Raw genomic sequence first — 26,534 nt, 5'->3', positions numbered from 1 at the left:
AACGGGCAGGCCAGGGAAGTAGTGGTACCCGTCGTCCTTCGAAGAAAACTCGCACACTCCTCGCCAGCTGCGGCTGGGCGTTGTCCTGTTGAAATATGGCACCTGGGACGGCCTGTCGGAGGGGCAGTGCCTCAGGCTGTAAGAGCTCCCTGATGTAGCGGTAGCTGTTCAGATTGCCCTCAAGACGTAGTAAGCGATGACGCGTGTTGTAGCCAAAAACGCCCCAAACCATCACACTTGGCGTTTTTTCCGCTACGTCGCTCAACAGTACAGTCTGCTCCATTGCGTTTCCCACAACGGCATCGGGTGAGTATTCGGCCATCATGGTAGGACAAGATGAAGTGGGATTCGCTCGAAAGCAGTACATTTTGCCACTCAGAACGACCGATGTAGGCTTTCACGTGCTCATTGCAGTCTGCGGTCTTGGTGGGTTCTGGTCAAAGGAAGCCAACGCAATGGCATGCGTACTGCCAGTGCAGCCCTCAGAACACAGCGTCCAACCGAACCGTCGTCGCAGACATGTCCACAACCGTTGCAGTGTTCCAATGTCGAGGCAACGTTGTGGACGAAGCTATTCTCTTTACAGCCAAGGAGCGGACAACATGGCGGTCATCTCGCCCTGTGGTCACATTGTGTCTTTCAATACTCCGTCGGCGCTGTGTAACGTCCCCTTCTCTCCACTGGTTCCACATCGCCTCGTTGTTGAAGCAGCGTGTCCTGTGCGAGTCGCCTCCCGGAGATCAGTCGTACTGTCCCGTTCGAACGCACTCGCATGGCGCATGTCGGTAAGGAATAGTGGCAGCTGGTTAAGATTTTCCACTTCGTATGACGGCTCCGAACCGACTGAGTGTTGCGTAACACTGGCCTGTCCGCCAACACAAAACAAGGCACTGTGGGGCCTGCGTGCACGCCACTTCTCTGCCATTCAAATGACTTGTTATGCTTCAGCTGTTCCACACGTCTTCTTATTTTTTCGTGCTGCAGCCCATTACTTCTGAGAGTTCCACATTTTACAAACAGTAGTATAGGAGCATATATACACCACTGGCCATTAAAACTGCTACACTAAGAAGAAATGCAGGTGATAAAGGGGTATTCATTGGACAAATATATTACACTAGAACTGACATGTGATTACATTTTCACGCAATTTGGGTGCATAGATCCTGAGAAATCAGTATTCAGAACAACCACCTCTGGCCGTAATAACGGCCTTGATACGCCTGGGCATTGAGTCAAACAGAGCTTGGATGCCGTGTACAGGTACAGCTGCCCATGTAGCTTCAACACGATACCACAGGTCATCGAGAGTAGTGACTGGCGTATTGTGACGAGCCAGTTGCTCGGCCACCACTGACCAGACGTTTTCAAGTGGTAAGAGATGTGGAGAATGCGCTGGCCAGGGCAGAAGTCGAACATTTGCTGTATCCAGAAAGGCCCGTACAGAACCTGCAACATGCGGTCGTGCATTATCCTGCTGAAGTGTAGGGTTTCGTAGGGATCGAATGAAGGGTAGAGCCACGGGTCGTAACACATCTGAAATGTAACGTCCACTGTTCAAAGTGTCGTCAATGCGAACAAGAGGTGACCGAGACGTGTAACCAATGGCACCCCATACCATTACGCCGGGTGATACGCCAGTATGGCGATGACGAATACACGCTTCCAATGTGCGTTCACCGCGATGTCGCCAAACACGGATGCGACCATCATGATGATGTAAACAGAACCTGGATTCATCCGAAAAAATGACGTTTTGCTATACGTGCACCCAGGTTCGTCGTTGAGTACATCATCGCAGGCGCTCCTGTCCGTGATGCAGCGTCAAGGGCAACCGCAGCCATGGTCTCCGAGCTGATAGCACATGCTGCTGCAAACGTCGTCGAACTGTTCGTGCAGATGGTTGTTGTCTTGCAAATGTCTCCATCTGTTGACTCAGGGATCGAGACGTGGCTGCACGATCCGTTACAGCCATACGGATAAGATGACTGTCATCTCGACTGCTAGTGATACGAGGCCGTTCGGATCCAGCACGGCTTTCCGTATTACCCTCCTGAACCCACCGATTCCATATTCTGCTAACAGTCATTGGATCTCGATCAACACGAGCAACAACGTCGCGATACGATAAACCGCAATCGCGATACACTACAATCTGACCTTTATCAAAGTCGGAAACGTGATGGTACGCATTTCTCCTCCTTGCACGAGGCATCACAACAACCGTTTCACCAGGCAACGCCGGTCAACTGCTGTTTGTGTATGAGAAATCGGTTGGAATCTTTCCTCATGTCAGCACGTTGTAGGTGTTGCCACCGGCGCCAACTTGGTGTGAATGCTCTGAAAAGGTAATCGTTTACATATCACAGCATCTTCTTCCTGTCGGTTAAATTTCGAGTCTGTAGCACGTCATCTTCGTTGTGTAGCAATTTTAATGGCCAGTAGAGTATTATCTGATCAAAAGTATCCTGACGGCCAGAACTCTGCTGGGAACACTTTCGATGAGGTGTCTGAATCTCTGTGGAGGAATGGCAACCCACTCTTCCTGAAGAGCCGAAACCGGAGAAGGTAGTGATGTTGGACGCTGGCTTCTGGAGCGAGCCGACGTTCTAAGTCACCCGAAATATAACCCATTTGCTTCTCGTCGGGTGTCTGGGCAGGCCAATCATTCCAGGGGTGTTACTGTCCACAAATCATTAATTCAGGTATATAGCTTTGTGAAAGGATGCATCGTCATACTGATACAAATAAAAAAGAGAAATCATCGTCTCCGATCTGCTCCTCTGCTCTACGCATTATAGTGTGTTGTGCAAAGGTACGTTGCGATTTTGTTTTGCTTGTTGTTATTCCGGTTACTACAGATTTATTTATCGATCGTCATTTTTATATGTAGTTCACTGTTGCTGTTTGAATTTACGTATTGTAATTTTGTCATCTAGAGATAGCGAATGGAGCCCTGGACACTAGAAAATGGAATGCCAAGAGGAGAAATGGGAACATTTCCGACATATTCTTCTGTTTGAGTTCAGTAGAGTGGTGACAGAAGCAAGGGCAGCCAGAAACATTTGCATAATGCCAGTGAACAGAGCACGACAAGAAAACGGTTTTCTTCTTTTAAGGAGGATTATTTTGACATTAGTGACCCTCCACGTTCAGGAAGGGCTAAGGTGTTAGAAGAAGATCGTTTAAAAGCATTCACCTACAATTATCCACGTCAGTGGACTCGAGAACTGACAAATGTGATGAACTGTGATCATTCCGCCCTCGTGCGCCATTGGCATGCAATGTGGAAGGCTCAAAAACAGGGCGTATGGCTACCGCGTGCTCTAAGCCAAAATCACAAAAATCAGTGGGCTGCCATCTGCGCATCTCTGCTTTCTTGTCGTCAGTTGGCACGTGAATAACATCGACCATATTTGTCCCCTGCTGACGAGAAATTATGTCTTTATGCTAATATAAGGAAAAGAATGGAATAGAATTTTAAATCTTCTGGGTTATTAGGCCGCGTCAGGTTTCTTCTAAAATGTTCGACGTTTCGACCCCTCTGCTGAGATCTTGCTCAGGTTCAAAATGGCTCAAATGGCTCTGAGCACTACGGGACTTAACATCTATGGTCATCAGTCCCCTAGAACTTAGAACTACTTAAACCTAACTAACCTAAGGACATCACACAACACCCAGTCATCACGAGGCAGAGAAAATCCCCGACCCCGCCGGGAATCGAACCCGGGCGCGGGAAGCGAGAACGCTACCGCACGACCACGAGCTGCGGACTCTTCCTCAGAATCTGTTGGTGTCCACTACTGCTGGAACACTGTCAGTGACGAGTGTCGCGTCCACTTATAAAGGGGGAGTTTTCTGGCGTTAGTGCTGGGGAAGTGATAGTATTGGTTAAAATCCATATGGCTACCATTGGTGGGCCATAGTCATAGGCTAATATTCCCGCTCTGATGTAGAAGAAAGGGCGTTGGTAGCTCATCTCCTGCGGATACCATTGGCGGTCCATCGTCATTGGATAGAAGGCACTATTCCACACTTAAGCTGGAGAAGGGTTATTGCTTGAAATGCCTGCTACCGCATTTGGTTGGTCGTCATTAGTGGCTAGATTCGAAACGGACAGAACAAGAGAGTGGGAATGTTTACCCAAAATATTATTGTCCGCCGAGGTGATTTGCAGCGCGTTGTTTATGCCGCTCACACACTGCGGCCGCGTATTTACTTCCTTGATGGCTCTGACATCGATTTTAATAATACGTGTACTGGCTAAAGAAACAAACATTTATAGAAGAAAGGTCCGAGAAGTGGTGGAAATTTCTAAGAAGCATCTAATTTCAATAGAGAGGACGGCTATAGGCTCCCGGCATCGTGGCGCCCCGCCAACAAGGAAGTAAATATGCGGCCGCGGTGTGTGAGCGTCATAAACAACGCGCAGCAAATCACCTCGGCGGACAATAATATTTTGGGTAAACATTCCCCCCCCCCCCTTGCTCTGTCCGTTTCGAATCTAGCCACTGATGACGACCAACCAATAGCGGTAGCAGGCATTTCAACCAATAACCCTTCTCCAGCATAAGTGTGGAATAGTGCCTTCTATCCAATGACGATGGACCGCCAATGGTATCCACAGGTGATGAGCTACCAACGCCCCTTCTTCTATATTAGTCTATGACCATAGCCCACCAATGGTAGCCATATGAATTTTAACCAATACTATCACTTCTCCAGCACGAACGCCAGAAAATTCCCCCTTTGTAAGTGGACGCGACACTCAATCCATCTTGTTTAACCTGTACATTAACGACTTCCCAGCAACACAAAACACGACGTTAGCCATCTACGCAGATGACACCGCCATCCTTGCGCAATACTGGAAACCGTCGAACATCAACTCACGAATACAGACAGCACTCAGAAAAGCTGAGCCTTGGTTGGAGCGATGGCGTCGACAAGTGCGAAGCAGTTCTGTTCACACGCAGACCGAAACTACTGCGCAAACATCAACACTGTAGACCGATAACACTACATACACGCCCAATACGTTTCCGAGAGAAAGTCAGATACCTTGGTGTCTGGCTGGACCGGAAACTTACATGGGGGGACCACATCGAGTACGTTGCCAATAGAGCGCACGCGAGGCTCAAACAGCTCTACCCAATGCTCAACAGGGAAAGCACACTGAATAGGAGGGTGTCAAAGTCCATACACACGACACTGATTAGACCTCTGATGACGTACGCAGCTCCCGTCTGGGGACATGCAGCTCCTACACGACTGCGCCGCCTGCTGATCATACAGAACAAGGTGCTACGGATCATTAGCAACGCTCCACGCTACACACGCACCATGGATCTTCACCATGAATACCGCCTTGATACCCTCAAGGAAGTGTTCAAAAAACACGCTACACGACTGTACAGGAACTCGAGACACTCGAACAATCCTTTCATCCTCACTCTGGGAAACTATGATCACAACCACAGGTGGAAGCACAAGCGGCCAAAGACACTGTTAGCTAGGGCATAGCCAGCTATGGTAAACTAACACACGGAAACAAGCGACAAACGTCGGCAAGCCCCTGTATATCAGCAACACTGACTGGTAACTACCAGCTGCTATTAGAGCCGACCAACAGGCCACAGCAGGGACACCGACGAGCTCTCCCACAGACGCACAAACAATCCGCCATCATTACATCACACTGTGCTTCCGGTATATGACCTATCGGACACAAGAACGCTAATAAAACTAACTGTTGCAGGTTGCTGACGCTGAACGAGGACTCTGCGCCAGCACCCAGCGCCAGCCTCCGAGCAGCACAACCGCACAACGTCAAGGTACCGACATGCATGATACCCACTACTAACAAAGCCTATCCTCGCTCGACCTATCGCAGGCAGCAAGACAACAGCTACTGCTCTTACCACCCGACCTAACTATCGCAGAGATTTTTTTCCCTTGGCTCTTGCCTTGGTACTTTTTTTTCTCTGCCCTTCAAACCACTACCCATACTTCGACATTCGACCCAATCTATCTCCAGATGAGCGCGTATAAATAGTTAACCTTAACCAGACGTTCGCAAACATCGCAGTGCCCACATCCTGCGACACCTTACTTTAGTGAAAACTAACCATTATGCAGAGATGGCAGTAGACCTATTGTGTTGCCCATGATGCCGGTGTGGGCGTGGAGGGGCTCCACCTCTATCGTCTCTGACAGTGTTCTAGTAGTAGTGGACACCAAAAGATCCTGAGGAGGATCCCAGCAGAGGGGTCGAAACGTCGAACATTATAGAAGAAACATGACGCGGCCTAATAACCCAGAAGGCTTTAACTTCAATGACAAGGGCCACGAAAGCCTGCAGACTTACACAAGAAAGGAACAGTTGGGCCCAGACAAAGCAGCAACTCCCCGTACGAGGACCTGCGCTCTCTGACAGAAGATATTACGTTCCTGGTAGAACAGCGACATTGTGGTGTAGTACGAAATGCTTTGCCGCGTTGCAACCACCACTGCTGTCATTTGTTGTCAACAAATTAGACATCTTAAAGACGCAATCCAAGAACAACGACCAGGAAGACTGCGTGAAGTGATGCTACTCCTCGATAACGCCCACCCGCATTCTGATATATTGGAAGAAAAACCCTATACAGAAGTTGGGAAGTCATTCCGCAGCCACCTCATTCACTTCATCTTGCGCCTTCAGACTTTCACCTTTTCCGACCTCTATCGAAAAATCTTCAAGAAGTTTCCTTTCCGGATGAAAATGAGCTCCGAACATGGCTCGACCAGTTTTGTGACTCAAAACCACTTGATTTCTACAGTCACGGACTCTAATTACTCAGGTAATTCTTCATTACCTCAGCGCTGGTTAACAGGAGAATATATTATTTATTACTAATGTCTTTATTATGTAATGTTTAAACTTATGAAAAAACTCTACGAACTTATGCACCAACCCAATACAGTGCCGTCAAAAGTGTCCATACTCTTCCGCAATTAGCATTTTCTTAAGCCTAATAAGGGAACGACAACCTAACCGCGAGAACCACCCGTAGCCCGTAACACCACCTCCTCCGTACTTCACCGTTGGTGCTACATACGATGGCAGGTAATGTTCGCCAAACCCATACGCTTTCGGCGCATTGCCATAGGCTATATCGTGATTCATCACTCCGTATCACCAATTTCGAGTCGTCCACTGTCCAATGCCGTCGCTCTTTACATTACATCAAGTGCCGCTTCCCACTGACTGCAGAAATGTATGGCTTATGAGGAGTTTCTCGACCACTGTATCCAATTCTTAATACCGTACGCACAGTCATCATGTTAACAGATCTTCAAACGTCTGATTACTTTACAAATGAGTTACTGTATTAAGTATTTGACGTTGAACATGTAAAACCTTTATGTTTGTAGACGCAAAACCGAAATTATGATGGTTTTATTAGTGTCGGATCGTTCACCCATAGATTAACGAAAAAATAAACGATTAACTGTGGTCCTATCACTATTTTCTGAGACTGTAAAAAAGGAACAGTATAGAAAAGGTTTGCAATTTGTTTAAAGGCCGTTGGAAGTCGCTAAATGCTCCCATTATCAAAGAGTGGATGAATAATGTCTGAGTAATTTGCGCTTCGTTAAAGCAAAGCTAGATTTTCCACACAGGTCGAAGTTCATGAAATCTGGCCTCCAGACATATGTCCCTTACAATGATGTAATTTTGCTGATACATTCAGTGTTATGTGTGAATTCTGCCTGCAAAATGTTTTGCGAATAGAGTTAGTAGTAAAGTGTTAGTGTGAAAGTGCTCGTGAAAAAGTGTAAGGTACCCTGATTTGCAGATAAGGAGAATTTTACTTTGTTTCCATTTTTGCTGTTTCACATACGTGAAGTGAATGCATCAGCGCTGCAGTGTCTACGGGGTAAGGAGCGAGCGGCAGGTTCCCACACTGGCTAGCAGAGGCGGTTGGCCATCTGGCGGGATGAAGTGTCGATGCAGAAATCGCTCGCAACGTCAGGAAAAAGATACGTACGGAAAGTGCATTTTTTTCTGGCTCGACTCAAGTCATTGTTATCAATAAAGATCTGCTAACAGCAGTTTTCTTCTGCCAATCAGACATTAGGAGGAGTCTAAGGGGTATAAATACCGTCCTTCAGTAATTTAACATTGCCAGCAAACGTTTATATCACTCAATAAATAAATAACTCTGGCATAATCGAAGATGTAGGATGTACACGAACCTTACCGAAGGTACACTCAAGTTACAGACTGTGCGCCGTAGACCATGTTATTGTGCCGCTTATAATCAGTATAATAAGTTCATTTTATGGTATTTCTTAAATGAACACGCCACGATGGCATCCCGTGCAAAAATTGTTTGCATAAAAACAGACTTCTTCCCACTTCATGATGGTTACAGAACCCGATGGAGTTGCTACGGCTCTGCAAGGGGACATGAAACTACGGAAGCGTCTCCACATAACAGATAGGAAGAATTCCTACGCGACGGCTCGTAAGTCAGTTCAAGGACAAACCGGCTTAATTGTCGCACAACTCGGGTGGGAAAGCTCGGCCAGTTATACTTTACTCCCCTCATTCCACCGCCTACGAACTCACCAGCTAAACTGAGTTACTTCTGGAAGTTTAGTTCGAGCAGGGGGTTTTGCAAAAGGTCGCCGCCTGCCGGATTTCGACACTGCTCACGTTCATTCAAAGATCCGGAGGAAGAGAGATAGTTAAAGAAATGTTGCAGATGCATAATACTGATCCAGACTTTCTTAGCCGCCTGATTACAGTAGATAAATGACTATGACTCCGAAACAAAGAAGCAAAACAATCAATGGAAACTTCTGGATTCATCATCACCGGCGATAAAAGTGAAGCTCCTTCAGCGGGCAATGTTGTGGACTGGCAAGACAGCCAATCCACAGTGACGGGCAACCGAAAGGCACGCGCTTAAACTCACGCAGGCTGGCGTGAGGTCTGGAACAGGATACGTAATGAATGCTATAAAGAAAAGTACGTAGCTGCTGGAATACTTAACTTTAATCCACAATTGGTGAACATTGGTCTTGTTGATACAGTATATGCGTCATTAGATACATAGCAAAGGATAAATGGCGCCTTGCTAGGTCGTAGCAATTGACTTAGCTGAAGGCTATGCTAACTATCGTCTCGGCAAATGAGAGCGTAATTCTCAGTGAACCATTCCTAGCAAAGTCGGCTGTACAACTGGGACGAGTGCTAGTAAGTCTCTCTAGACCTGCCGTGTGGCGGCGCTCGGTCTGCAATTACTGACAGTGGCGACACGCGGGTGCGACGTACACAACGGACCGCGGCAAAGTGATGCTCAGTGTTTTTTGGGAGGCCGTGATGTGGTGTTAACGAATTGTATATACGATGGCTATGTTTTGCACATTACACCATCTCTTCAATGTGAAACCTGCACAGGTTCGGCAGTCAACAGTTAATTAGTTAAGCCCATCCACTAAGGCAAGGTCGAGCCACATCGGATGGGAAAAATCGGTTTTTAATTTCCTGAGGCCAAAAACTGCATAAAAACCAAATTACATCGGTTTATAATTATCCTGGAGTCAAAAACGGCATAAAAAGGAAAGACATGTTTAGTATGCTGTCCACTGTTTATTGCCACAAGTTGAAATCGAAAAACAACACGTTCCACAACGTCTCAAAGAGTCTCAGGGGGCACGTTCCGATTGCGTTGCGCAGTGCGTGCCTTCAGCTCAGCTATGTTCGTAACTGGAACACTGACCACAACGTCTGTCATAGCCAGAAGTTACACAATCGTCCAGGCTGTAGGAAAACGACGGCAGATAATTCTTGCACTTACGAAATGCCTCTGCAGCAGCTGCAATGTGCAGAGGAACGCCATCTCACATTAAAAATGATCCTATCCACAAATCCAAGCTGTTGAAGGGTTGGAATGACGTTGATGCGCAAAAAACTCTCATAGCGTTTACCAGCGACGCTGCAGGTAACACGGCGCGCAGGATTCATCTCCTCGGAAAAGTACTGCCCTACTATAAACGATGTCGTCAACCCGCATGAGTTTTGCAGAATGAAGAAGTACCGGTTGAAGTGTGAGCGGGTTTTCCGTTGTCCGTATTCCGCAATTCTGCGTGTTGACATGTCCTTGTAGATGGAACTGGGCTTCGTCTGTCCAGAGAATGTTCCGTTCACTGCCTATTAAGGGTGTTTCAAAAATGACCGGTATATTTGCAACGGCAATAAAAACTAAACGAGCAGCGATAGAAATACACCGTTTGTTGCAATATGCTTGGGACAACAGTACATTTTCAGGCGGACAAACTTTCGAAATTACAGTAGTTACAATTTTCAACAACAGATGGCGCTGCAAGTGATGTGAAAGATATAGAAGACAACGCAGTCTGTGGGTGCGCCATTCTGTACGTCGTCTTTCTGCTGTAAGCGTGTGCTGTTCACGACGTGCAAGTGTGCTGTAGACAACATGGTTTATCCCTTAGAACAGAGGATTTTTCTGGTGTTGGAATTCCACCGCCTAGAACACAGTGTTGTTGCAACAAGACGAAGTTTTCAACGGAGGTTTAATGTAACCAACGGACCGAAAAACGATACAATAAAGGGTCTGTTTGAAAAATTTCAACGGACTGGGAACGTGACGGATGAATGTGCTGGAAAGGTAGGGCGACCGCGTACGGCAACCACAGAGGGCAACACGCAGCTAGTGCAGCAGGTGGTCCAACAGCGGCCTCGGGTTTCCGTTCGCCGTGTTGCAGCTGCGATCCAAATGACGCCAACGTCCACGTATCGTCTCATGCGCCAGAGTTTACACCTCTATCCATACAAAATTGAAACGCGGCAACCCCTCAGTGCCGCTACCATTGCTGCACGAGAGACATTCGCTAACGATATAGTGCACAGGATTGATGACGGCGATATGCATGTGGGCAGCATTTGGTTTACTGACGAAGCTTATTTTTACCTGGACAGCTTCGTCAATAAACAGAACTGGCGCATTTGGGGAACCGAAAAGCCCCATGTTGCAGTCCCATCGTCCCTGCATCCTCAAAAAGTGCTGGTCTGGGCCGCCATTTCTTCCAAAGGAATCATTGGCCCATTTTTCAGATCCGAAACGATTACTGCATCACGCTATCTGGACATTCTTCGTGAATTTGTGGCGGTACAAACTGCCTTAGACGACACTGCGAACACCTCGTGGTTTATGCAAGATGGTGCCCGGCCACATCGCACGGCCGACGTCTTTAATTTCATGAATGAATATTTCGATGATCGTGTGCTTGCTTTGGGCTATCCAAAACATACAGGAGGCGGCATGGATTGGCCTCCCTATTCGCCAGACATGAACCCCTGTGACTTCTTTCTGTGGGGACACTTGAAAGACCAGGTGTACCGCCAGAATCCAGAAACAATTGAACAGCTGAAGCAGTACATCTCATCTGCATGTGAAGCCATTCCGCCAGACACGTTGTCAAAGGTTTCGGGTAATTTCATTCAGAGACTACGCCATATTATTGCTACGCATGGTGGATATGTGGAAAATATCGTACTATAGAGTTTCCCAGACCGCAGCGCCATCTGTTGTTGAAAATTGTAACTACTGTAATTTCGAAAGTTTGTCTGCCTGAAAATGTACTGTTGTCCCAAGCATATTCCAACAAACGGTGTATTTCTATCGCTGCTCGTTTAGTTTTTATTGCCGTTTCAAATATACCGGTCATTTTTGAAACACCCTGTAGATGGAACTGGGCTTCGTCTGTCCAGAGAATGTTCCGTTCACTGTCTATTATCATGCGAGCAAGAAATCCCGAAGCGAATGTATGTCATGTTGGCAGGTCAGCAGGAAGAAACTCTTGTGTGGATAGCGAAGCAGGAAGTTTCGCAGACATATCCAGGGTTCGGACAATTCCTCGTGCGCTGCGTGTTCACCTCCGCACGACAGCTCCTACAGTTACGTGGTCGTATCTTCGACAGACATCCGATCAATTGCTTTCCCAGGTTCAAACTAGTTAATTCCCTAAAAAACACGCTCAGAGCGTCGTTGCGCGAAAGTGGTAGGGAGACACGACTTAGAACAAACAGACACCACGCAGAATGTTAGAACATGACTTTATTAAAATGAAGTGTCGAAGGCCTGTGCTTCGTTGGTCAAAGACCTCATCGGAAACCCGACAGCGCACGAGCGTGAAGGAGCCCCCACTGACCGCGGTCCGTCACAGGCTGTCGGCTCGCCGCTGAGTCAGCCCCGCCGTTCCGTCTCCCGAGGCCGAAGTGACGGGGAGGCGGCGCCGCAGTGATTCGCTGGGGTCACGTGACGGCCGCCGGCCCAGCGCACCCCTCGCCGCCGCCGCCGCCCCTGCGGTATTAATTTGTCGTTGTCTTGGCGCGATATGGGCGCGGGGGCGCCTGCGGTAATGGCTTGTTATCCGGCGCTTTTATTATTTGTAACTGATACCAGATGACTTGTAACTGAATCCCCGTGTGCGTGCCGTGGCTCTAGCCCCACACCGGCGCCGCCGGGCGGGACGTTTCGCGCCCTCGGCAAAACAACGCAGTCTCCCCCCCCCCCCCCCCCCCCCCGCGGCCGCCGGACGGTCTCTGCGTATTCACTGATTTTCTGCCGGTCACTCCGTCCCAGCTCCGTGTCGGCAACGTATGATAGACGGATGGGAAGGGACCATCCATTTGTTTCATTCGAATTCGTGCTTTTTCGGCGTATTGTAATCAAGAATTCTTCTCGAGAAATCAGCCGAATATTACCAGATTATCCAGAACCCGCTCCCTGAGTACAGTCTCTATACGTAACGGGCAACGTCCTGTCATACTGACTCACTCATCACCGTCCAGACCAAACAACTAAGGATACAAAATTGAAATTTGGAGAAGGTACGGATCTTATACTGCAGGCGTCGTTTAAGAATGAATTTTTCGAAAGTCCAACTCTAAGGAAGTGAAATTGGGATGAAGTTCTTTTTTTTAAAACAAAAAAATAGGTCGCTATTAAGGTAATTTTGAAGATATACCTACGAAAATTGGTATTTGGTTTCTTGATCATAAATAAAGAACTGCTTCTCAAGCTGTGACATAGTCGCGAAAATATTGAGCGGTATATGTAATAAGTTTCCTTTAATTTACATCTATCGTCACAAACTTTTTGTTAACAGATTACCGGTTTCGGTCTTTAATGACCATCATGAAATCTGTTTCATAAAAACAAAGTCCGAATGTACTGCAGCCTTTGTTTTTATGAAACACATCTGATGATGGTCATTAAAGACCGAAACCGGTAATCTGTTAACAAAAAGTTGAAACGTCCCCTTAGAAAAATTAGTGAACAGGGAAGCATTATCGACCGATCGGTCGGCAACAGCTCGCCTCAGGAATCCGAAATGACAGTACACAATCTTGCAAATACTGTTGATTCAGGGTTTGCGTCCTCACCGTTGTCTCAAATAAGTCAAGACACATTTTCTGCTTGTCAAAATGTGAATGTTGCCGGTGCAAATGCACTGCCGAAAAGCATAGAGGAACAGATTCCAGAAACTAATACATTATTATTCCAATTAATGCAACAAATGAAACAAAATCAGAGACAAACACAGCAACAGTTAGACACAATGGAACAAAATCAGAGACAAACACAGCAAAAGCTTCAAAAGTTAGACACAATGGAACAAAATCAGAGACAAACACAGCAAAAGCTTCAAAAGTTAGACACAATGGAACAAAATCAGAGACAAACACAGCAAAAGCTTCAAAAGTTAGACACCACACTTGAACAAACACGTGAAGATTTAACTACTGAGTTACATAACATTGAATCGAAATGTCAAAAAGTCTGTAATGGCGTAAAAACACAAATTTGTGAGCATTTTCAACCTATTTTTTCGCGGCGTGAAAATGCATTACAGAATCACGAAGCAGCCATAGAAGAACTGCAAACCATTGTTCATGAAAATCATGAGACCTTGTGGGCTAAAATTGACTCAGTTTCATCTACCGATTCGGTTACGCTACTTGCAAAAACTCAGGAAAACTTAAAGGCCACAGTAGATACTCTGAAAATTGGATCAGAAAGACACATGGAGGAAATTAGTTCATTATCAGAGAAAGTAGTCGAACTTTCGGATCAGCTAAATAATTTATCTACGAAGGTAGATGATAGTCTGAATGACGCAAGACCGGTAGCCATCACTGACACAGAAGAGTATGAACAAATTAAGAAATTCAAACAAAATCAGAATCAAATTAATACGCAACACAAAAGCGCGAAATGTCTGAGTAAGTTCAGTTTTACTCAGTTGTTTGAAAATCAAATAACGTAATGGATTTACTAGCACAGTAATTCACTAATTTTTCTAAGGGGACGTTACATAAAGTTTGTGACCATAGACGTAAATTAAAGGAAACTTATTAAAAAGAACTATGTGCTTCAGCATTTTTGGAAATTTAACTCTGTGCGTGTAAAATTGTGGGTGAGAGGTTGTTTTTAAAAATACATCGTTATTAAAGAACTATTACAGTATTTTTAAATCTATGAACATTGATATTTGACTTCTCGGTTACAAATAAAAAATTTATGTTTCAGTGTTTATGGAAATTATGTATATATGTAGCCTTAAAATCCTTTAGGAGTTCTCCAGTAAACATTTATTTTCAAAAAAACTGTCATCCACTGTTTTACCTCCTTAGTGGATGAATTTCCAAAAATGCTGATTTTTAATTTTCTAACTGAGAAACCAAATACCAGTTTTCGTAGTTCTAGCTTCAAAATTCCCTTCATAGCGGCATACTTTCGAAAAGCTTTTCATCCAATGTTTCACACCCTTGGGAGTGTAAAAACGGTAACATCCATATGTTTTATTTATAACAGAAAAGAGAAATACAAATTTTCATAGATTTTGCTTCAAAAATGTTTGCACAATGAAATATTTCCATCAAAACTTTCATCCTCTTTTCACCTCTACAGGGGTTGAACTCGCAAAATGCAGAGAAACAAGTAGTTTTTTGTTTCTAACTGAGAAGATAAATTTAAATTTTCATAGATTTAGCTTCAAAAGTGATTTCATAATACTATATTCTCTTAAAGTCTAGTCTCTTATTTCACCTACTTAGGAGTTAAATTTCCATAAACACTGAAACATAAAATATTTATTTCTAACCTCGGGCATGGGTGTGTGTGTTTGTCCTTAGGATAATTTAGGTTAAGTAGTGTGTAAGCTTGGGGACTGATGACCTTAGCAATTAAGTCCCATAAGATTTCACACACATTTAAACATTTTTTTGTAATTAGGTAAAGAATTCTAGGACACCCGGTATATTCTTTTCGGAGTGACATTTCGACATATTTCTTCCTTGTATATTTTGGCAAAGTTGTAACATTACATATCCGGACCGCGCCCGTTTAGTGGTTTCTATATCTACAACTAACTTAACATGCCACTGTCATTACCCCCCCTTTCCTGTTCCAGTCGTATATGGTTCGCGGGAAGAACGACTGCAAGAAAGCCTCCGTGCGCGCTCGGAATCTCTCTAATCTTACATTCGTGATCTCCTTGGGAGGTATAAGTAGGCGGAAGCAATATATTCGATACCTCATCCTGTTCTGCGGCGAACAGTTACCCTCCATGTTTGACTCCCATTCATTAAGGAAACGAACTCCCATGTTCAAACGTATCATTACTTAACAAATGAGTCAATGTGTTGTGCGGCTACAGCTGCATGTATGCTAGAAGCCTAACAGATTTATACTCCTAGAGCATACGGTCATCTACTCAGTTGTCCGCACCCGCTAGCTGAGTGGTCAGCGCGACTGAATGTCGATCCTAAGGGCCCGGGTTCGATTCCTGCCTTGGTCGGAGATTTCCTCTGCTCAGGGGCTGGGTGTTGTGCTGTCCTAATCATCAACATTTCATCCCCATCGACGCTTATCTACTCGGTTATTAGCTTGTTTCACAACACAAACTATTCGTATCGGTAGTTCACTCGCCGCTTAAATTGTGAATATCTTGAAGACACAGATCTGTACATATCTACATACACTACTGGCCATTAAAATTGCTACACCACGAAGATGACGTGCTACAGACGTGAAATTTAACCGACAGGAAGAAGATGTTGCGATATGCAAATGATCAGCTTTTCAGAGCATTCACACAAGGTTGGCGCCGGTGGCGATACCTACAAAGTGCTGACATGAGGAAAGTTTCCAACCGATTTCTCATACACAAACAGGAGTTGACCGGCGTTGCGTGGTGAAACGTTGTAGTGATGCCTCCTGTAAGGAGGAGAAATGCGTACCATCACGTTTCAGACATTGATAAAAGTCGGATTGTAGACTATCGCGATTGTGGTTTATCGTATCGCGGCATTGCTGCTCGCGTTGGTCGAGATCCAATGAATGTTAGCAGAATATGGAATCGGTGGGTTCAGGAGGGTAATACGGAACGCCGTGATCGATCCCAACGGCCTCGTATCACTAGCAGTCGAGATGACAGGCATATTATCCGCATGGCTGTAACGGATCGTGCAGTCACATCTCGATCCCGGAGTCAACAGAGGGGTACGTTTGCAAGACAACAACCATCTGCACCAACAGTTCGACGACGTTTGCAGCAGCATGGACTATCAGCTCGGATACCATGGCTGCGGTTACCCTTGACGCCGCATCGCAGACGGGAGCACCTGCGATGGTGTACTCGATGATGAACCTGGGTGCACGAATGGCAAAACGTCATTTTTTCGGATGAAACCAGGTTCTGTTTACATCATCATGATGGTCGCATCCGTGTTTGGCGACATCGCGGTGAACGCATATTGGAAGCGTGTATTCGTCATCGCCATACTGGCGTATCACCCGGCGTGATGGTATGGAGTGCCATTGGTTACACGTCTCGGTCACCTCTTGTTCGCATTGATGGCACTTTGAACAATGGACGTTACATTTCAGATGTGTTACGACCCGTGGCTCTACCCTTCCATTCGATCCCTGCGAAACCCTACACTTCAGCAGGATAATGCACGACCGCATGTTGCAGGTCCTGTACGAGCCTTTCTGGATACAGAAAATGTTCGACTTCTGCCTTGGCGAGCACATTCTCCAGACATCTCACCAATTGAAAACGTCTGGTCTATGGTGGCCGAGCAACTGGCTCGTCACAACACGCCAGTCACTACTCCTGATGAACTGTGGTATCGTGTTGAAGCTGCTGGGCAGCTGTACCTGTACACGCCATCCAAGCTCTGTTTGACTCAATGCCCAGGCGTATCAAGGCCGTTATTACGGCCAGAGGTGGTTTTTCTGGGTACTGATTTCTCAGGATCTATGCACCCAAATAGCGTGAAAATGTAATCACATGTCAGTTCTAGTATAATATATTTGTCCAATGAGTACCCGTTTATCATCTGCATTTGTTCTTGGTGTAGCAATTTTAATGGCCAATATTGTAAATGTGATATTTAAGTGTTAAGTTTTGACACGCACTAATTTCGTACTTGAAAAGTGCGGTACCTGATGTAACCGCATGAGTTGTAGGATCCATCTCGATCTCAAGTTCTATGGATAACATTTTATGGTAACTTTCAAACATGTAATGCTTAGTTTTGTGGGGCATGTTTAATAAATACACAAAAAGTATTAGGTTCGTAGCCATGAACAGAAAAAATGTATTATGCGATAAGCTTTTCCTTTCTTGTGGGGAGTGTTAGCGAGGAAAAGATTCGAAATCGTTTGAAATTCCGTTTAAACCTTTTTGGAAGTCGCTAAGTGCTCTCTTTATCAAACACGTGATGAGTATTGTCTGGGTAACGAGTTTGTTTGCGTGGCCATCATCTGCAGCAAGCACTGAAATATTTGTTTTGTAAATAAAAACCGCCTTTTCTTGCTGCACTGATTTTATTTCTCTCAGACGCGTTTCGCCTTTTTCACTTTGAGGCATCGTCATTTCGATCTAGAATGATACAGTTCTGTTTTTAAATGCGTTATTTGTTGATTACAAAACACTTCACGTCTTTTTGTTTTACGTAATCACTTACTTACATAAAATCCGAGACTTGGATGTTATGCAACAGCCACAGCCTTGCACCTAGTGCTGTATGCTCTGGATCATTATCTTGTGTGGAAATACAGGGCGTCCATAATTAAAGTTCTAGTTTCAAAACGACGTAAAAAGAGAAAGACGTCGTAATTGATAAGCATATTATTGACGCAGGAGGAAACGTCTTGGGATAAAAACAAAGCTAACGAAAATTTGACTAGTAGGCCCACATGCCGCTGTAAGCGTCAGAATATGCACACCAACAAACACGCTGCACACGTCTGATCCTCAGTTTACTTCCGGGACACCAGGTTCCTCTCAGAGTATCCACGCACAATAGCACCTTTCTTAGCAAGCATAAACAACCACTCACTTGACGAAAAGTCTGTTCCTGAAGACTGGAAAGTAGCACAGGTCACACCAATATTCAAGAAAGGAAATAGGAGTAACCCATTGAATTACAGACCCATATCACTGATCTGAATTTGCAGTAGGATTTTGGAGCATATACTGTACCCGGACATTATGAATCTCCTTGAAGAAAACGACTTATTGATACGTAACCAAACGGTTTCAGAAAGTATCGTTCTTATACAACGCGGCTAGCTCTTTATTCCCATGAAGTAATGAGTGCTGTCGACAAGAGATCTCAGATCTATTCCATATTCCTAGATTTCCAGAAGGCTTTTGATACCGTTCTTCACAAGCGACTATTAATCAAATTGCGTGCATATGGAATATCGTCTCAGTTGTGTGACTACATTGGTGATTTCCTCTCAGAGAGGTCACAGTTCGTAGAAATAGACAGTAAATCATCGAGGAGAACAGAAGTGATGTCTTGCGTTCCGCAAGGTAGTGTCATAGGCCCTCTGCTGTTCCTGATTTACATTAACGATCTAGGTGATAATCTGAGCGGCCCCCTTAGATTGTTTGCAGAAGACGCTGTAATTTACCGTCTAGTAAAATCAATCCCAATTACAAAATGATCTAGAGACAGTTTCTGTATGGTGCGAAAAGTGGCATTTGGCACTAAACAAAGAAAAGTGCGAGGTCATCCACATGGGTAGTAAAAGAAATCCTATATATTTTGGGTATACGATAAATCGCACAAATCTAAGGACTGTCAATTCGACCAAATACCTAGAAATTACAGTTACGAGCAACTTAAATTGGGAAGACCACATAGATAATATTGTGGGGAAGGCGAAACAAAGTCTACACTTTGTTGGCAGAACGCCGGCCGGGGTGCTGCCACAACTGTTGACTGCCGAACTTGTTGCAGTCATGTAACACTAATGAAACCATAGTCGTCGTATTGCGATTCATCTGTCATTATTTATAGCCCATCCCATTTAAGTTAAGACGCTTGCAGAATCATCATTTGGTAAATTTTTCGTTAATTTTTCTTGTTACTTGATGTTTCCCCCTGCGTCAATAATACGCTGTTCAATTTTGACGTCATTCTGAGCAGTTGTTCTCGATCAAACAGCGTTTTAAACTGGTTTTTTAATTATGGACACTTCGTATAATTCTCAGAAAGACCGATATTATCCACTTCTGGATAGATGTATTTTCGAAATGTTTATGTAAAAGTTTTGGTCCATAATTCCATCAATAAAACAAAAATTCCCCACAACATTTGTACTCATGCCGCCCCAGACAAGTAAAGAACCTCCTCCATGTTTACCTGAGGCTTTTACATATCTGTCTTCAAGATCTTAATTCTTCTTCCTCAAACTGTTACTCGTCATTTGACTTAAACAGCTGAAATCGACTCTCGTCAGTAAATACGATCTTCTTGCAGAAATCAAACCCACTGGATTTATGTTCTGTTTATTTTACTGATGTATGGTCTTCTACGAACTGTGCAGCCTCCATAGCCCACACGATAAAGCACAGTCCTCACAGTCCGTGCTGAAACAGATTTTCCTATAGGCCTTTGAACTGCAGTAGCAATTTCTGGAGAGCTCAGTTTTGGATTTTTCTTGAATTCTCTATGTAGCTCTCGTTTTTCCATCTCATACAGTACTGCAAGCGAAGCGCTTCGCGACTGTTTTTCATACGTTTTGTTGGCATTAAATATGTATATAATAATCTCACTGTACTGTTAGGTCTGCCTATGGTAACTACGATTTCTTGAAAACAATCAAATGTATGTTTATCTCTCTTCTTTTGTAGTTTCACGACGTTTTCGGCCCATATTTCTTAAATATCACGCAATGGTTTTACAAACAAATAGGGAGCTATCCACTACTGTCTACGAAACACAACTGTATTAGAAAAGGGAGAGGGACGTGTGCCAATGCAGCAGCCCACCTGCGACCTACACTCAAGCTCATAAATTAAGGATAATGCTGGTACTTGGTGAAACAACGCTCTGGTTGGTGGTTTGCGGGCTTAAATCTACTCAGGGTATGACCATGCGGTGCATTTGACCAGCAGTCGTCGCATGGTGGCTCTGGCAGCAGTTCACATAGTATGTTGGTGCATGTCAAAGTACGGTGGAGCGAGTAAGTGGCGTTTTCAGACGTGCTAATGGTGACTGTGTGTTGAAAATGGCTCAAAGAACACATATTAATGACGTCATCAGGGGTAGAATAGTAGGGCGACTCGAGGCTGGCCAAATACAGCAGATAGTAGCACGGGCCCTCCGTGTGTCACAGAGTGTGATCTCAAGATTATGGCAACGATACCAGCAGACAGGAAACATGCCCAGGCGCTACATCTCGGGACGTCCACAGTGTACAACATCACAAGAAGACCGATATTTCACCATCAGCGCTCACAGACGGCACCGGAGTCCTGCAGGTAGCCTTGCTCGGGACCTTACCGCAGCCACTGGAACAGTTGTCTCCGAACACACAGTCTACAGACGACTGAACAGACATGGTTTAATCGCCAGGAGATCTTCAAGGTGCATTCCACTGACCCCTGGTCACAGGAGAGCCCATAACGTCTGGTGTCAAGAACACAGTACATGGTCATTGGAACAGTGGTCCCAGGTTATGTTCATGGACGAGTTCAGGTATAGTCTGAACAGTGACTATCGCCGGGTTTTCATCTGGCGTGAACCAGGAACCAGATACCAACCCCTTAATGTCCTTGAAAGAGACCTGTATGGAGGTCGTGGTTTGATGGTGTGGGGTGGGATTATGATTGGTGTACGTACACCCGTGCATGTCTTTCACAGAGGAACTGTAACAGGTCAGGTGTATCGGGATGTCATTTTGTACCATCATGTCCGCCTTTTCAGGGGTGCATTGGGTCCCACCTCCGTCCTGATGGATGATAACGCACAGCCCCACCGAGCTCCCTTCGTGGAAGAGTACCTTGAAACAGAAGATACCAGGCGAATGGAGTGACCTGCCTGTTCTACAGACCTAAACCCCATCGAGCACTTCAGGGATGTTTCTCGGTCGACGTATCACTGCACGTCTTCAATCCCCTACGACACTTCCTGAGCTCCGACAGACACTGGTGCAGAAATGGGAGGCTATACCCCAGCAGCTGCTCGACCACCTGATCCAGTGTATGCCAACCCATTGTGCGGCCTGTGTGCATGGTGATCATATCCCATATTGATGTCGGGGTACATGCCCAGGAAACAGTGGCGTTTTATAGCACATGTGCTTCGGGACGGTTTTCTCAACTTATCGCTAATACCGTGGACTTACATATCTGTGTCGTGTGTGTCCCCTATGTTCCTATGCTATTAGCGCCAGTTTTGTGTACTGCCACGTTGTGTGGCACCACATTCTGCAATTATCCTTAATTTATGAGCAACAGTGTAGTTTACTAGACGAATACTTGTGTAACATTAACTGAGGGCCGGCCGCGGTGGTCTAGCGGTTCTAGGCGCTCAGTCCGGAACCGCGCGACGGCTACGGTCGCAGGTTCGAATCCTGCCTCGGGCATGGATGTGTGTGATGTCCTTAGTTCTGGGGGACTGATGACCACAGATGTTAAGTCCCATAGTGCTCAGAGCCATTAACTGAGGGATGATTTTAAATAACGTGGATTTGTTCACAAGTTAAGCAACATATGAACCCAAATGGGCGTTACTTCTAAATAAAATGAAATAATTATTGCTTGTTTCTTAGCTATATTTTTATGATTGTGCATGTTATTTTCTATGCGCTAAGGTCGGACAAATACTTTTTGGAGTCACTGTATATTCGTAAAGTGTCAGTTACAATTCATTGTGCAATATCTGTGTCCGGGAAGCGTCAATCAGAACTCTGCCTTCCTGGCGAACATGTCAGCGCTCGACGATGTGGCGCTAGCGTGTACTGCGATCATGTTCCTTACCTTGCAGAACACGAGCAGAAATTGTGCACAACGAGCGAAACAAATTTGAAAAGCTTAAAAAGAACATTTCAGTCGACCAGGGGCATTCACGACAGCGTAGATTCATAAATCACAACAACAAAACTTTTCAGTGTAAATAAGTAAACTATGTGATTGATCGTGTAGATGGCCTGCTCCTCTATGCATTTCCGTACTGTTAACAACTGTTGAAAACGAAATAAAAGAGTTGTTTAGTGATTACTGATTGAAAGCTTATATGAATTTTAGAGACCTTCGGATGCTCAATATTTACTGCACAATAGTAAGTATTGCGCAGTAATATTGACAGTCTGACAACGGTGTTGACAGTTTGTTTGATATATAGAAGGAGACTGCAGAGATTGAAAAACATTGACGCTGACTCAATACATTGCGCAGTATACACTGATAAGCCAAAACATTATGACCAGTGCCCACCGCGACGTTCGATGCCGCCTGATGGCGTCACGAACACGTGACGCTGTAACAAAATTATGTAAGCGGAGTAATCGCGGACGTAGGATCACAAATGGGGACATCCATTGTGAGATAAACGACTTTATAAAATTATAAACAGCCGACCAGTTGCAATGGGTAAAGAAATCTTTACCTAGGTTTCAACAAATTTAAATTTGTCTTCTTCAGAAGGTGGCCTAAGGACAATGAACATCATAGCTTACATTAAAAGGTATGAATTTAAGTCAAGAATAGATTTTAACACAAATTAGAGAGCTCTTGTATAGCAAAAATATAAGAAGGACGCCTGGTGCTTACAATTTTACATTAGTATGGACTGATGTATCATCGCCGTTTTTACAAATGTCTGCATAGATCCATTTGTCCAAATTAAAATATAGCCCTAAAAATAGGGTTTGCCATGTAAATATAAATTAGTACATGGATGTTGCAGAGCTCACAAGCGACTGAGTGTAATCGGCCAGCGTAGTTACTCTGCGGCCAGGGCAGGTGGCGCTCATGGCGCGAAACATGTGCCGATTGGCGTACAAAAGCAACGTGTAAATTATCAGTATTAATAGCGTCTTTAGATAAAGTAACAATAAAAAGAAGGAAAGCGTTTAACACTCCCGTTATAACAGTATGGGAGCCTTGGTATCATTAATGTAGTTATACATCAAAAAGGCAGGTGGCGTTTACGCCGAGAGTTACGTACAGTGGCATATACAGCCAGAATATAAAAATTACATTACAATATTAGTGAAGCACACGCACCGTATATATGTCGGAAGTTTAAATTAACAATAATGGCTCTTAAAACAGAATTACGAACCCTGGTCCACAATCCAGTTAGTACATATTCTCGGGGAGCCAACGTTTTAGAGCCAGACAAAATCACATAAGGTCCGATGTAGTGGCAGCCATACATCGTGAGAAAACCACATTACATAAAGGGTAGTGAGCTTAAAGATTTGAAAGTGCATCATAGCTTCCTGAGAAAATAGACCACTGAGGTTACCAGCATTAATGTTATACCATAAACAGTACAGGTTTAAAGCCTTCGAAAAATTGTCTACAAGCAAGGTTCAACTGGTCGTTCAGTATATTACCGTCTTTGAGCTCTAGATGTTTAAAAATTTGTAACTCTTCCCACTTTGGCAAAGGCAGATTATAATTGCGCAGAGCCTGTGAACGAGTATCTCGAAAACATAATAGCCGATCGAATGTTCACGTGCTACTGTCGTGAGCATCTAGGAAAAGAGGTAGAAGGACTGTGAAACCACCACTAGGCGCCAAATGATTGGACGTCCATGACCCTTCACAGAACGTATGGTTCCAAGGCTTGCCTGCTCTGTAAAATAGGATAGGTGGTGAACTGCCGAAGGAGCGCAATGCTGATGATGCACAAGGGTTTCGAACCACACCGTTCATCATACACTGTTGAGTGTGGAGCTCCGTAGCAGACCACCCCTATGTGTTCACATGTTGACCCAACGACATCGTCACTTACGATTGCAATGGACAAGGGGACATCGAGATTCGATCGTCGATCAATGGAAACGTGTCAGCTCGTAGGGTGAATGGCATTTTTGATACATTAGGTCGATGGTCGTCTCCACAACCGCCGTCTTCGAAGTAAACGGTGGCTTGAAACATACCGCACGCCATGACGCAGGCTGGTGGGAGCAGCATTATGCAACGGGAGACATTCTCCTGAGCTTCCATAGGACCTGTGGTAGATGCAGAAGACACGCTGACAACTGCGAACCATCTGCAGCCCTTCATGCCTGATGTCTCCTTCGACGGCGATGTCATCTTTTAACAATATAAAATTGTCCGCTTCTCGGAGCTATAATAGTGCTACTGTGGCTTGAGGAGCATTATAGTGAACTCATGCTTACACCTCGGCGACCTAAGTCGCCTGATGTAACCCCATCTGCTTTGCTATGGGCGCCATCACAGCTTAGGCAAATCAGAGGCCCGTTCTTTACGTGAATAACCTCTTCGTAGACATCCAATGCCACATACCTCCAGAAACCTATCACCAAACTGTCGAATCCCTGATACACAAAATCAGTGATGTATTTGTGGTGTCACCGCCAGACACCACACTTGCTAGGTGGTAGCCTTTAAATCGGCCGCGGTCCACTAGTATATGTCGGACCCGCGTGTCGCCACTGTCAGTGATTGCAGACCGAGCGCCGCCACACGGCAGGTCTAGAGAGACTTCCTAGTACTCGCCCCAGTTGTACAGCCGACTTTGCTAGCGATGGTTCACTGACAAATTACGCTCTCATTTGCCGAGACGATAGTTAGCATAGCCTTCAGCTACGTCATTTGCTACGACCTAGCAAGGCGCCATTACCAATTGCTATTTATCTTGTGATGCATGTACCGTCAGACCGATGTTCACCAATTATGGATTGAAGTTAAGTATTCCAACTGTGGTGTCACCGCCAGACACCACACTTGCTAGGTGGTAGCCTTTAAATCGGCCGCGGTCCGGTAGTATACGTCGGACCCGCGTGTCACCACTGTCAGTGATTGCAGACCGAGCGCCACCAAACGGCAGGTCTAGTGAGACGTCCTGGCACTCGCCCTAGTTGTACAGCCGACGTTCATAGCAATGGTTCACTGACAAATACGCTCTCATTTGCCGAGACGATAGTTATCATAGCCTTCAGCTACAATTGCTACGACCTAGCAAGGCGCCGTATTCAATTGATATTTATTATGTGAAGCATGTATCATCAAGAGCGATGTTCTACAATTGTGGATTAAAGTTAAGTATTACATCATCTACGTACTTTATTTGCCATTCTCAAGATATTGTCCTGTTCCAGACCTCACGCCAGTCAGCGTGTAATTAAACGCGTGCATTTCGGCCTCCTCTAGAAAAACAGTGTTGGCTCTTCTGCCAACAAAACACCAACAGCTACGTACTTTATTTGCTAGACTCAAATCCTTTAACTGTTCCAGACCTCACGCCAGCCTGCGTGAGCTTAAACGCGTGCCTTTCGGCTTCACCTCCTAGTGGCTTGGCTGTCTTGCCAAGTCACAACAGTATTTCGTTTCAAAGACAGACAATCAAGCTATTAAGCAAGTGGCCATAATGTTTTGGCTCACCAGTGTGTTATACGGTGTAAGTGTGATATTGTGCAATACACGGCAGTTCCTGCCGTGACTTTGTGATATGTGGACGTGCAAACAACTATTGCAGCGACGCCATATGAATATGAATAGAAGGAGAAACACAGATGAAATAAATCACCTGTTGAGGTGCATTCAGGACAATAGGTTGATTTCGTATTTAATTCTAGCTTAAAGCCCACTGCTTCGTTCGTGTAGACTGTGCGATCTGTACAGAAGTCTTTTTCTTTAATCGAATTTGTACGTTGTTGTGCCCGTTGCTTGTGTATAAATCTCCGCACTATAAAGGAGTCAGTGACTCTTTACATGGCTGGTAGTCTTTTCAAAATTAAAATGTTACAGCGGGTATAATTTAATTTCGTGTAACTAGTTAGAATCGGGTAAGTGGTTCTTTAGTTACTACGCCGTTCTTATTCCTTGTTCTGAACTCTCCTGTAAATGAAATCATATTCAAATGTGATGTTTCAAAAATGGTTCAAATGGCTCTGAGCACTATGGGACTTAACAGCTATGGTCATCAGTCCCCTAGAACTTAGAACTACTTA

Source organism: Schistocerca serialis, chromosome 4 (genome assembly GCF_023864345.2).
Source record: "Schistocerca serialis cubense isolate TAMUIC-IGC-003099 chromosome 4, iqSchSeri2.2, whole genome shotgun sequence".
In the NCBI taxonomy this organism is placed as follows: Eukaryota; Metazoa; Arthropoda; class Insecta; order Orthoptera; family Acrididae; genus Schistocerca; species Schistocerca serialis.
This window is presented reverse-complemented; position numbering follows the sequence as displayed.